Source organism: Larus michahellis, chromosome 1, assembly GCF_964199755.1.
Source record: "Larus michahellis chromosome 1, bLarMic1.1, whole genome shotgun sequence".
Taxonomy (NCBI): domain Eukaryota; kingdom Metazoa; phylum Chordata; class Aves; order Charadriiformes; family Laridae; genus Larus; species Larus michahellis.
The window spans coordinates 146284941-146298311 of NC_133896.1; positions in this window are offsets into that span (position 1 = coordinate 146284941).

The window sequence follows — 13371 nt, forward strand, 5'->3', positions numbered from 1 at the left end:
GACAAAGTGTTTACAGCTTTCTTGAAAAGATTTACTGTAGGTTAGTTTTGAATAGAGAGAAAGGAAATAGCTAAAAGTATCGAAAGAGAAATAATAAAACTTTTTGCATTTGAAGAAAATATTCTCATGTCACAATACTAAGGAGACAATGCACTGCAAAAGAAATCTGAAATGCTGACTGAAAAAAATGTTTATCATAAAAATGGAACTGTCTAGAACTATATAATATCAAGCAGGGATGAACACAAACGGAGAAAGAAATAATCAGAAATAGATGAAAAATGTTGGTATAAAACTGCCTAGAAATGAAGATGAGTATAACAATCTCCAGTGAAACTTGGATGAGAAAGCAGCTTTTAAAAGCAAATTTTCCCCTTTGGTATAAACAAAAAACAGTTAGATTGCAGAGAGATATTTACCCGTGATTATTCATACTTTTCACAGCCAATTTTTAGAGTGCTGCATTTAAGGTCAAGGCAAAGAACTGCACAGACTAGAACTCAATGGACAAAATCAAACTCTCTGAAAAAATCAAGCAACTAAATTAAGGCACTTATGGCACCTTGATTCAGGATCCAACTATATCATGTACATTAGCATGGATGTTACTAGATGTTCATTGTTCTTTTGCTACATTCAGTGGAAAACTGCATTACACAGAGTAGATGGTGTTTGTTTAATAGAAAGCGAGACACTAATTTTTCAAAGCCTCCAGCTGCAGTGGAAATGAAACTGGTTTTTCCCTTTTCCATACTTCTTGACTGCACAAGGATGATCTCCCCCTTTCAGCATCTCACTCCCACAGTTTGTCCATCTTGTCTCAATACTTCACTAATAACCAGATTTGTCCCCAGTGATTCAGCTACCAAGCTGCTCTATCCCAGTTCTGCTGATCTGTGTATCACAGCCGCCTCCTTCGCTTCCAGCTGACAATCCAGGATTTTCCACATCTATATTTGAGGAAGGCACTCAGAGAGATTTTCATAAAATGATCCACTGGTTCAGAGAAGAAGCACAATGTAGAAGTCTCACTTTCTTCACAAACTCTACAGGATTTTAAAGCAAAATGGCTTCGTAACTTGCAGACCTAATTTTAGGTGCTACATATATCATCTATAGTGCCTGTCTAGCAACAGCAGTGATGGGAGTTCCCTTATTTATCCTGGGATATAATCCTAAGTTTTTTACTGATGAAATCTAAGAAATCTACTCTGTGGTTGTATATGACAGTTCTTCAAAACCTAGAATGGCTGGATTTTGAAAGGGACAGCAAAAGATGTCTGAAACTTATCACAGTGGACTACCTCTATTTTCATGACCAAATATTCAAAAAGAAGAAACATTCTCAATATTGCCATCATATCTGGACAATCAACCATACAGATGGATTGAGTTGCCTGTAACAAATAACTTTTACAGCAATTTAAGGATACATCTCTTCTCGCTCCTTTCACACTCTGATACTAATGAGTGCGTTGCTTTTAAAGAGACTCAGTTATGTTATCATAAAAATAAACATCCCTATTGTTTTCTTCTATATAACAGAAGCTAATGGGAAACCTATTGTAGATAGGTATCTTAGTGTGGTCATTCACAACATCTTATACAATAAGAGTACATTAATATATCACTACTTGCATAAAAACTGCCACTGTGTGGAACTATCACTTTTCTATTCATTGAGAGCAAATCAACAATTTTTGTGGCCTTACACTTTGTGGGGTTTTTTTTCATTGGTAATTCAACGTTTACTGTTGGTTTATGTTGGCTTTTTTTTTTTTTTTTCATAAGATGGGTTGTAATTTGACACCTATTTTTTAGGTGCGAAGTTCTAAAATACTTTGTGGTCAGACAGCATCACTGGACACTCAATCTCAGAACCATAAAAACTGCTAACAGCAAATAGCTGGGTAGCAGCTCTGATCCTCTCTAAAAGCAGATGGTGATCTGAATGGACTATTAAATCACTGTGTTGGTTATAACACCGGTTATGTGCTGGTGGCTTCCATTGTGCAAAGCTAGCTCTTGACTGATGACTTCTCTGTAATTCATGACTGACACTGATTTGATAGGGAGATGTAAGTAATATTATTCTATTATTATTCCTTTCTACACTGAAAAAAATTAATCAGAGGAAGGCTCTAGCATTCAAATTTTCCAAGCATTTTCTCAAAAGTCAATCTCTCTGCAATACTTAAGGTGGGTGAGGGGTTTTTTTTTATTTATAACATTATCTGATTACCAAAGGTATAGTTTCATTTGGACTTATTCATTTATTTATGTTCATTTCTGCATTTGTTGCCAATGATTCAAATAAGATTGATAACTTATCACCCACAAGAATAAAAGCTTATTAGAGTGAGTCAATTATAATGAGAATTTATAATTTGAATCTGAAAGAAGCCACTCAACTGGAAATTATTTTATTTTAAATTGTTAGCATCAATCTGAACTCCTATAATTACAAAAATTTTCAAATACTGTGATGTAGCTGAGCTATGCGATTTCATACTACACGCTTGGTATATTTTCCATCTAATTTCTAGCTTCTGGGGATCATACACTAAATCCTGTGATCCCGTGATCCAGTATAAAAACTGGTAAGAGGTAAGGAGGCATAAAGCTCACTCATGTATCCTGCCATTACTTTTTCCATATATTGAACCAAATCCCTAGCTTCCTAGTCCCCACAGGGTTCAGCTGTAGAATACCAGTTTCATACCAGTTCGTAGCTCCACTTTTAGCCACATCCAACTCATTCAGGAGGTAAAATCCTCTCCAAAGCCCAAGGTGTTACTGCCCTGAATTTAAAGGAATGCTGGAATGGTTATAAGAATGGTTATACATGGTATAAGAACAGAAAAGTTACCGAGTCCATCTCCCTCTACCAAGGCAGGCTAGACCATTCTTAATAGATGTTCACCTAGTCTCTCTTTCAAAGCCTCTAATAATAGAAATCCTATTTTTACACTAGGCAGCTTGTTCCTGTTATTAATTATCACTGTATTTTGAATATTATCTTTTGCCATTCAGCTTAAACCTCTCTTCTTGCAAATTCAGCCAATGTTGAGACCTTGTCCTCCAGTGGATATGGAAGATAATTGAATACCACTATGTAACAGCCTGCATATACTGGAGGATGTATCCTTTAACAGTCCTGTTTTTCTAGACTAAGTTAACTCAGTGCTTTCAAATTGTCCTCAGAGATCATATTGTCTAAATCTTTTAGCGTTTTTAGCTCTACTCTGAGTTCATTCTAATTTGCCTACATCTTTCATAGAGAGTAATTCCTAAAATTAGACACATCATTTTAGCTGAGGCCTCACTATATCTGGAAAAAGCAGAATAATTACTACCTGTCTTATGTACAAAACAGCTGCTAATACCCTCTAGAATTAAGTGAGTTATAGCTTTCTACCTGATAGCTATCCTTTCATTCTATCTTCCCAAGAGACCCTACCTAACAGCACTTTGAATTTCCTAAGCCTCCTTTGTTGAAATACACTTTTGTCAGTCTTTATCCTCCTCTTCCATCCATGCATCCTCTTCCTAGAATCCCAGATACATCATAATCTTGATACCTACATCAACACGTCTTCTGTCTGCGGATTTTCAACTGTTGTTGTCTGGCTAGTTAGCATCATATCTAAAATTGCTAGTACTAAATATTTATTCAAATAAAAATATTGTGTCCACCTGAGAAGTTGTTATTCCTTGTGTGAAAAGCAAAATTACTCTTCCAGAGATACAAAGTTAATTAAAACCATCTACTACAACCCTACTATTTCGATGCATTACATAGCTACACAAAAATAGCCTCATCCACCTACTCCTTCTGTTTGGCAGTTTATAGTAAATCCTTACCATTATATTAACCTTATTTTATTCCCCTTTCATCTTCATCCAAGTATCCAACCACACTGCCTCCTCCTGAACTTCAGAGCAGGTATGTGTACATTCTTGATCCACACAGGAACAGTTCCCTGTGTTTTTCCTTCAGCATGGGCAGGGTTTCATCCTATATTTAAACTAGACATGAGCACTGTAACTATTTCACATAAACGTTGACTTATATCCTGGAGCCTCAAAACTTGCCTGGGTACTTTTCAGAGAAAACAAAGGACGACCTATTGTAGTGACCTGCATGTGTACCAGCCCAAGAACAATGCAGACTAGAAGTGCATGTAAGGAGAAGGTGGCTGAGTAGGGATTAAAATGGATGAACATAAAAAGGCGGTATTTTATTAAGACAACGAAATGCCCCACGACGTAGCCAAGCGAGTAAACAAGAAAAATCTGTAACAGCCCTATAATTATCATGTAAATTGAGATTAATAATAGTAGAAATATTCATCCCATGCTCTTCTAATCAACAAATAGTAGATTACAGGGTAATTAGTAGGGAATTTATATATGATTATTAGGCTCTAGATTACATGGTGACTAATTATAGTAGCAATCTGAAGGCACGCTAATGACCATGGTATCATCTGGCAAAAAGTACATAAATTAAAGGTGTAGCATATCCTAGAACTGTATACATGATCAAAGATGGATAAAAATATAACAAAATCTTTTTCATTATTTAACCATTTCTCCAACATAATGAAAAATAAGGCATCAAAGTCATATTTTTGAAAAACCACAAGGTAGATTATCAGCACAAGATTTAGAAGAAAATATTATTAATGATTTATTGAATGTCCATGACCACAAAAATATCTGTATCAGGTTCAGTAGTTTGGAAAAAGGACAATTCAGAAAAAAATTGAAAGCCTAAGCAGTATGATGTACACATGGTATTTTTTTGACTGTCACTCCTAATTACTTCCAGTGAACAATGTACAGGACAATCTCTGTCCTTTCAAATGAGAGCACATCCTTAAGAACTTAAAACCAATACAAATTCTTCCAAAAAATGTAAAAATAAAATTTATGAGATTTTCTAATTCAACCAAATAGAAAACTGCTTTCCTATGTCCACATAGGGACATCAATAGTATGATTTTCTGATGCAGTAGGGTACGCAACAACCATCTTGGGTTGCCAGAGACTGAGCATTAATGAAACTCAGACCTCACCTTAGTAGCCAAAAGTGAACTTTCAGTCTTAAGTTACACAGCCTTAAAAACAATCCTCAATAAAGCATTATTTTAATATGATTATTTTAAAACAATGATCATTTATTTCCTGAGAAAACCAGAAGAGTGGGTAATTTCTGGGCAATAGAGGAGAACATTTATACAGCCACTGCCTTATCTACTCCTTCATTTATCAATGTCTGCTTTCTACTGCAATCCAAAACAATAAGAATGATCTTTAAAATCAATAGAGACTCTGTAACAGGCATGAAAAGAGAGCAAGAGAGGTAATGGAACAGAGCATACGCTCAGCAGAATGTAATTAGAAGAGTGGAAAAGTTAAATGCTAGTAAAAAGAACAAAGTGTGGGAGAAAGAACATCTAATGAGAAATAATATGGAGAGTGAGGACCATAATCTTGTAGCTGCCTAAACCAGCTTGACTTTTAAGTTCTAGTTATAAATGCTAAACAAGATCAAAAGACTTGTCTCAAGTGAACAATTTGACATAGCATGCTTCATTCTCATATTAATAAGGACCTGGGAATGTGCTAGAGAACATTAAACTGTCCAGTGCCGCTTAGCCCTATGGAAGATGCTTCAGAAAGTCTTTCTTACAGAAAGGCTGAATTCTGCTTATCAATTAGCAGTTCTCATAAACTGTAAAGACCACTTATAGAATCGGGACTTATATCATTTGATCTGTGAAACTTCCATTACTCGAGGCAGGAATTATTTCTGAAACTATAACTGCCTGATTTCTTTTGAGAGTCAGCTTGGGAGGAGACTGGGCCCGTATAGTTCTTGCCCCTGCAGCGCAGAAGACTGGCTTGGTTGCCTCTGTGGCATCATCCAGCCTCCTTAAGCTGGTACAGAAATGTCATGGGCTGAGGAATCACACAGAGAAGAATAAATGGTTATTAAGTAGCCCATTTTCTGGAGCTAGTGATGCAGGGATCAAAACCAGGGCTGTTTTCAACCTCAAAAACATTAGGAGGCCTGAAGCTATTTCTTTTCATTTTGCGCTAATATTTTACACCTTCTCTACTGGGGTTTTCTGCAGGGCCTTTTGCCAGACAAAGCTTAGCAGTGAAGTGACTCTGGTATTGCTGTGACGAGCACAGTGAGGCCAGAGGTGGAAATGGATACTTCAGGCTGCGAGATGCAGTTAAAGCAGCAGACTTTATAATGACTTATACAGCTTATATCATACTCTGTCAGCATGTTTCTCCTCTTCAGCTGAATTTTTTTTTCCATATGGTCCTCACTGATGTTTTCGTAAAAACATTCCCACGCTAAGGTGACAACGACAGGGCCCAATAGCACTAATATATTCACCGGGTACAACAACACAGAAGCAGCATTGCTTCATCAGCCAACATTCCACCTGAGCTAAAAAGCCCTGTCAGCTGGGTACTTGCATGACTACACTGCTTCCAAAATCTCGAGTGAGGATAACTACGGACTCTGTTCCATCCTTCACTCCACAGTGAAAACAAATTCTAACTTTTTCTTGATTTGCTATCCTCTTCAGGGAAATCCAGCTGCCGTATTTACCTTTTGCTCATTTATCACCAGTCATAGCAACAATTAATCAACCTATCAATCACTCCAAGGGAAATTTTGCTAAACAGATTTTGAAAAAAATTAAGGGTTCAGCCAATAGAATAAATATATGTGAAATGGATGAGAAGGAGAGAGAAGGACAATGGTATAGGAAATCTGCTAAATCATTATATTCCTGCAAAATAAGTAAAAAATAGAATTATTAGGGAACAATAGATTTTGAAAGACACATATGCAAGACATAAACAGATAGAAATGCCACTACAGAAGGTGAAATAAATCTGAAACAGCAGCAGTGAAGACAGTTGTGAGTGAGAATGAGTGAAATATGCCAGAAATTGTTATGTTTTACAGAAATGAAAATTAGATAGAATGGAGGGTAAATAAATTTGCATGCTACTAAACAACAGAAAGTAGTGAGAGCTCCAAAACACTGTTTGTATTCCAGAATGATGAAATAGACAAAAGATAGGGAGAAATACAGAGAAATAGAAATGTTAAATACGTCATGAGGAAGAATAAAACCTAACACAGGTAAGTTAAGATATATTTTACAGTAGCACAGGGTCTAGTCTTCAAACTAACAGCCATGACAGATTTCATACATTTTATATTATAAATTCTGAGATGCAATTACAGAAGAAAGAAGAGATTGTTAAAGACAGGAAAAACAGAGATGTGAAATAATGGAAAAAGGAATGAAAAAATGTCAAAAATCAGAAAAGATAATAGCACCTTGATAATAACTGTTGAGAAATTCATATGGGGACCTGTCCAACATTTGTGGCAATGTGTTTCAAAGGAAGATAGTGAAGAACTATGAATGATAAAAAGAAGTTGAGATTGGCAAGATCTTGGGTTGAATTTGGCTCCGATGAGAGATTGCAGTAATAAGATTACAACAAAACAGACATCAGAATGTCAGATTTTTTTTTCAACTGAATGAAGACGGGTACTTCCCAAATACTTGTGAGGATAAGTCCAAAATAAGAAAAAAGACAACAAAAGACATGTCTATGTTATAAAAGGTAGATAATGCACTGCAGAAATGCAAAATAAATAGGAATACAAAAGAAATCAGTTCACTTGGAATCAACTCATGGAGTACATTGTCGAGGACTACAGTTTAAGATTCAACTGCGAATGCAGTCCAAAGAATGCTAGAAATCACTAAAGACAGGTTTCACTACCTGTGTATCTTTTCTGACTGTTCTCATTAATTTGGATGAACAAGACTATTTCTTAGGTAAAACAACCAATTTCATAATTAAATGTAGGTAAGCCAAGAAGGCCAACAGCATCCTGGCCTGCACCAGAAATAGCGTGGCCAGCAGGACTAAGTGATCGTCCCCCTGTACTCGACACTAGTGAGGCCCCACCTCAAATACTGTGTTCAGTTTTGGGCCCCTCACTCCAGGAAAGACATTGAGGTGCTGGAGCATGTCCAGAGAAGGGCAACAAAGCCAGAGAGGGGTCCAGCGCACAAGCCTTATGAGGAGCAGCTGAGAGAGCTGGGGTTGTTTAGGTTGGAGAAAAGGAGGCTGAGGGGAGACCTTATTGCTCTCTACAACTACCTGAAAGGAGGCTGTAGAGAGGTGGGGGTCGGTCTCTTCTCCCAAGTAACAAGTAATAGGACAAGAGGAAATGGCCTCAAGTTGCACTAGGGGAGGTTTAGATTGGATATTAGGAAAAATTTCTTCACTGAGAGGGTTGTCAAGCATTGGAACAGGCTGCCCAGGGAGGTGGTTGAGTCACCATCCCTGAAGGCATTTAAAAGACATGTAGATGTAATGCTGAGGGACATGGTTTAGTGGCAGACTTGGCAGTGCTAGGTTAACGGTTGAACTTAATGATCTTAAAGGTCTCTTCCAACCATAATGATTCTATAATACTATGACTCCATGAAATGTAAGCTGGTGGGTTTTTTTTTTTTTAAGAACAGTAGCCTTATAGAAAAACTTTAGATTACTTTAGAGGAATTTAGGAATTTAGAGGAATTTAGAGGATCACTTTACTTTAGAGGAAATGCGGGTGTTGTGACTCCACTATATTCTGTAGTGAGTCAATGGCAAGAAATAGTTTGACAAAAGCACATCTGTAAGGTCATCACCTTACGTGGGTTCTTCAGCTGCAGCACCATTGCATATAGATCACATACATCCTCTATTCCTGACCCCCTCTTCCATTTTTCCGGGAGACCTACTTTTGCAGCTGTGTGGTCACCCAAACCAAGGAACTGGTGAGGCTGAAAAAAGCCCCGTCTTTCTATTACATCAGTTTTCAGCCTGACGACTTTGCCAGGATGGTTCCCTGGGTGGTTGTGCAACTGAGGGGTCAAGTGGAAGGGGCTGGGGGAAAAGGAAACAATCAGCTGAGGGCTGTTTAACTTGGCCCGAAACCCATTTTTCCCCCAATGGCTGATGAAATGCACCTGCATTTCCATCTTGGTTTTGTATACTACTAATATGCGTATCAGAGGTAAAGTCTTAGCTTTGCCCTCACTGCACTTGCCTGTGCCTCATACACACTCATGGATGACTACTAGTTCCTCACTTAGTGCACTGGACTCTGCAACTCTGGTTTCAGTATTTCATTAGTGTAGTAAGCAGTGTTCATTCTTTCTTCTTTTTATGCCACAGAAATAATCTAGGCCTTCAGGGAGAAATAAAGAGAATTTTTCAGAGTGAAAACAAAACCCAGGAAATTCCCCTGCACTCACAGAAATGGAATTTTGTTCAGAAAGCTGTGTGCTACCTTGAATAAACGCGCCTGTTTTCAAAATTTAAACAGTGAAAAAAAGCAATCTTAGATGAGATTTCTAAAAGAGAACCAAAGATACAACATGTCATTTTACAATGTAATTATATGCTTTTGAGAAAGTGTAAAGCATAACTGTCATAGAGGCACTCAAGTAATTATCAAATGTGTCTCTAGAAGAAAAATGCTAAACCCTTAAGCAACGTTTGGTTTAAATTTGAAACGTTTTATTTCAAACTAAAATATGGCAATATAAATTCTGATCCTAAGCTAGTTTAAAGTTCCCTGCATCAGGTAAATGAACTACTCAGAAAATGTCTGATTTTCTTTAGTATAAACCTAGATAAAACCAGGAATACTGAAATAAGTGGTAGACTACTTTATGTTCAAGTTTACATGTTACAAAAGCAAAAACTACAAAATAAAACAGTGAGCTAATAATATGAGTTGGTTTTTGGAGGCAACATATAAAATTCTCATAAAAGTTTATATATGAATGCTTCCTTATTGTAATGATATGAAATTTTGCTACATAAGGACAAATAGATCACACCAGAAATCTTTCTGTGATATAGAAAGAGGTCTAGAAGGGCTCCAGAGGTGATATAGTTTTCCCTGTCTTAAAATAGTTCCCTACTTAGACCTTACCAGGCTTCACTGCAGAGGAGGTATTCTTACGGCCTTGAATCGTTGTCACAGCTTCAGCAGGAACTCTTCTCAAAACACAGGCAGAACTTCCTCTCATGCAAAGAATAATCTTTGCAGGATATTTACATCATTGGAGTTTTATTCTGAGCTGTCTAATGCATAAGCACTTCTAATGACAACTTATGGTATTTCTGTAACATGGGGGAACACAGTTCTTTAGAATATATTAACATGTATGGACTAATAGAAAATAGTTTAAATCTTTGGAAGGCCTTAGCACAGAGATTTACCTGTGTCAGTGGTGTATCATTTGCTAGTGTTTTATTTCTGCACTGCACTGTAGGATTCATTTGGCAAGAAAAGATTTCATATTTTCAGCAAATTTATAAAAGCACAAAAATGTACATTTCTAATATCATATTACTTTGCATTAATAGTTCCACTTTTGACACTTTTACTGTTTTATGAAACTAAATTTCGTACATCTTTGGAAAAGAAAAAATTGGGGTGCTAAAGAAATATTTGATAGTGAATTTTTGAGTTTCCAGCAAACCTGTGTCATGGGTGAACTTTTTCTCTTTGTCAAATCATTATCCGCTGTCAGGAACCATCAGTGTGGTACTTAATTTTTATGAAGTATTCCTTGCTCTGTGCTTAATTCATGCTTTTGGATTAGGAGAAAACAATTTCACACCCTGTGAAATTAGCATTACATGTAATAAGAATATGTAGTTTGAAACTTCATTCTGCTGAACGGGCCTGATTTGGTACAAACGGTTCCTAGAGAGTCATACCTATAATTGAAATGGTTCAGTGAGATCAAAGGTAATTTTTCTCTTTTTCTTTCACTCTACTCTCACTGCAACTGGAGAAAATGTTTAAATTATAAGAGTTTCAATCTAGTAAAGCACTTACTGTTAAGTATGTGCTTAGGTTTTTGTTAGTCAACAAAGCACTTGAAAATTTCTTTCGTTCCTACTGACTTCAAATCATATATAAGCTTAAACCAAAACACGTACACACTCGCTTTCATGAAACAAGGCCAAACTGAGAAATACATTCTAAATGGACTTATCCAAGAAAAGCTTCAAGCTGCCGTCCGATTCCATTAAAATTCATTAAAGATTTTATCCTGCTCAAAATCCCTGAGTATAGCTGGGGAGATTAAATTGTCAACCTTTGAAACCTTATCTAAAGTTAAAACCTTTCTGTCAAAAAACTTGAAATAAGTATCAAAGTTTTCATATTATGTTCAGCAAAAAACTATAGATTTTTAAGAAATAAAAATAATCTAAGATGTAATAAGACTAAGATACGTAATATTTGTAACATTGCCAAATAAATGTTAGTAGTGCTTTTCAAATTAGCTAATGATAACCACTTCTCACTGAATCTCAGAAATAAAATCCCCAATTATTCTCGCATGTCTTCTCAAACGTACGAGTCATCTTTGTGCTGTCTTTTTTCCCTCCATCAAATATTATAAATGAAGTAATTTTGGTAGAACAGCAGACTACACTTTTGAAGATTTTGAATATTTATAGTGAGCAGAGTATCTATCAATGGTCAGGCAATAGTTACTCCATCCCACATCACAGAGAAGAGTAGTACTGAATAAATCTGAAGAAACCTTTGACATCTCCATCTTCCAGTTTAGCCCTGCTACTCTACTATCTGTAATACCATCATAATATGATTTTCACATATTCAGCTCTTAATTTCCAAACTTCTGAAAACCTGCCTGCATGTCCCTTTGTTAAGATCCTTGCTTATCCTACGTGACATCTACTGGGGGCATAAGGTGGCACAGTCAGGTATTACCACTGACAGAAAAATGAGCTGGTCAGCTGTTCAGCCTAAAGAGCATATGCTCATTCAGAAACACCTCACCAGGTGTTCCCCTAGTCATCTGTACCCTAAAACTTATACCTCTGCATTTTTAGGGAAGCAATTCTCTCTCTTCACCACTGTTCCTTTGTGAAATCCCTGTATACCCTTACCTGCATTTCTTTCTGAACTACAGTAATTTTCTTCTTTTCAGTATTCCCCTAGTTCCAGCTGTTCAAATTCAGATACTGAGAACAACCAATGAACTCAGCTAAGTCATTGCCAAAGAACTTAATCCTTCTCCCATTAGTTTTAGAATCAGATTCATATCTGGGGTCTAAATCAACCAAAGCTTACATAAACTACAGGCAGCACAGATACCTTGACACATAAAAAAAAAGTCATGTGCTACCATACGCGCATTTATTGCCCATTCCACCTATGGGATTTGAAATGGACAGAGTTGGCCAGTAAAGTCATGTCATGAGCCATGGTATGTTCGAATCCAATTTATCTCTTCAGGATTTTCTGTAGACTGGGCTTCTCAGTCCCCAGTGAAACGTAAATCTGTCGTTCCCCACTAGAAGTTCAGCAGGAAGCTGAAAAAGGAAACCCTGCCAATGCTCTCCTTCGAGAGGCTGTCTCCAGGGCTCAGGAATCCCCAGCAGCCCTCCTCCTCGGTGGTGCCACCTGGAAGTGCTACCCTGATTCCCATTACCCAACCCACCCTGCATTTCACTCAGTTTTCAAACAGGAACACTCTTTCTCCTTAGCCTATATGTCTGTTATTATTTATTATTTATGTTTGTCATTTTTCACATACTATGCTTTTCTACAGTGAATTCGGGTACTCTTTTTAATGGAGAATGTGAAAAATATGAAGCCATCTGGCACAGTTTTCTATTCATTTTTGAGTAGTAACCCTCTCGGCTGTATAAGTGTCATTGGGAGATATGAACCTTGTTCTAAGCGAGGAGACTGCTTGGCTGTCTGATGAAAGGGTGTGTAAAAACAGAAGCAGATAAGAAAACCACAGTATATAAACATGAGGAGAACAGCTTCTTATAACATGAAAGCAGCACCACTGATAAAGCGGTTAAGGCAGTGAAGTATCTGAAGAATAACAGTCACAAAAAAGGAGTAACCAAAGAAAGATCAAAACCTTATCCCCATGCTACAGGACCTACCAAGTAGTTTAGTTAAATGCAGGCAAAGTTAAAAACAGAATTAACAAAAAAAATATATTTTATTAAAATATATATAATCAGAGTTTTTACAGTAAAATAGATTATATAAATCTGTGTGGCTTTCCTGACACATATAACATACTGGAAAGACAAAGAAGGAAAATAGAACTGTTCAAAATGAAAATAATTTGATTAAATAAATAAAAAATAAATTTCTGAAAAAATTGCAGAAAGAGCATTGTTACAATATTTGTCCTCTCTCCTTCCCCAAATCCTGTTTCTTTCCCTTCTATTTCTAGTTAATGG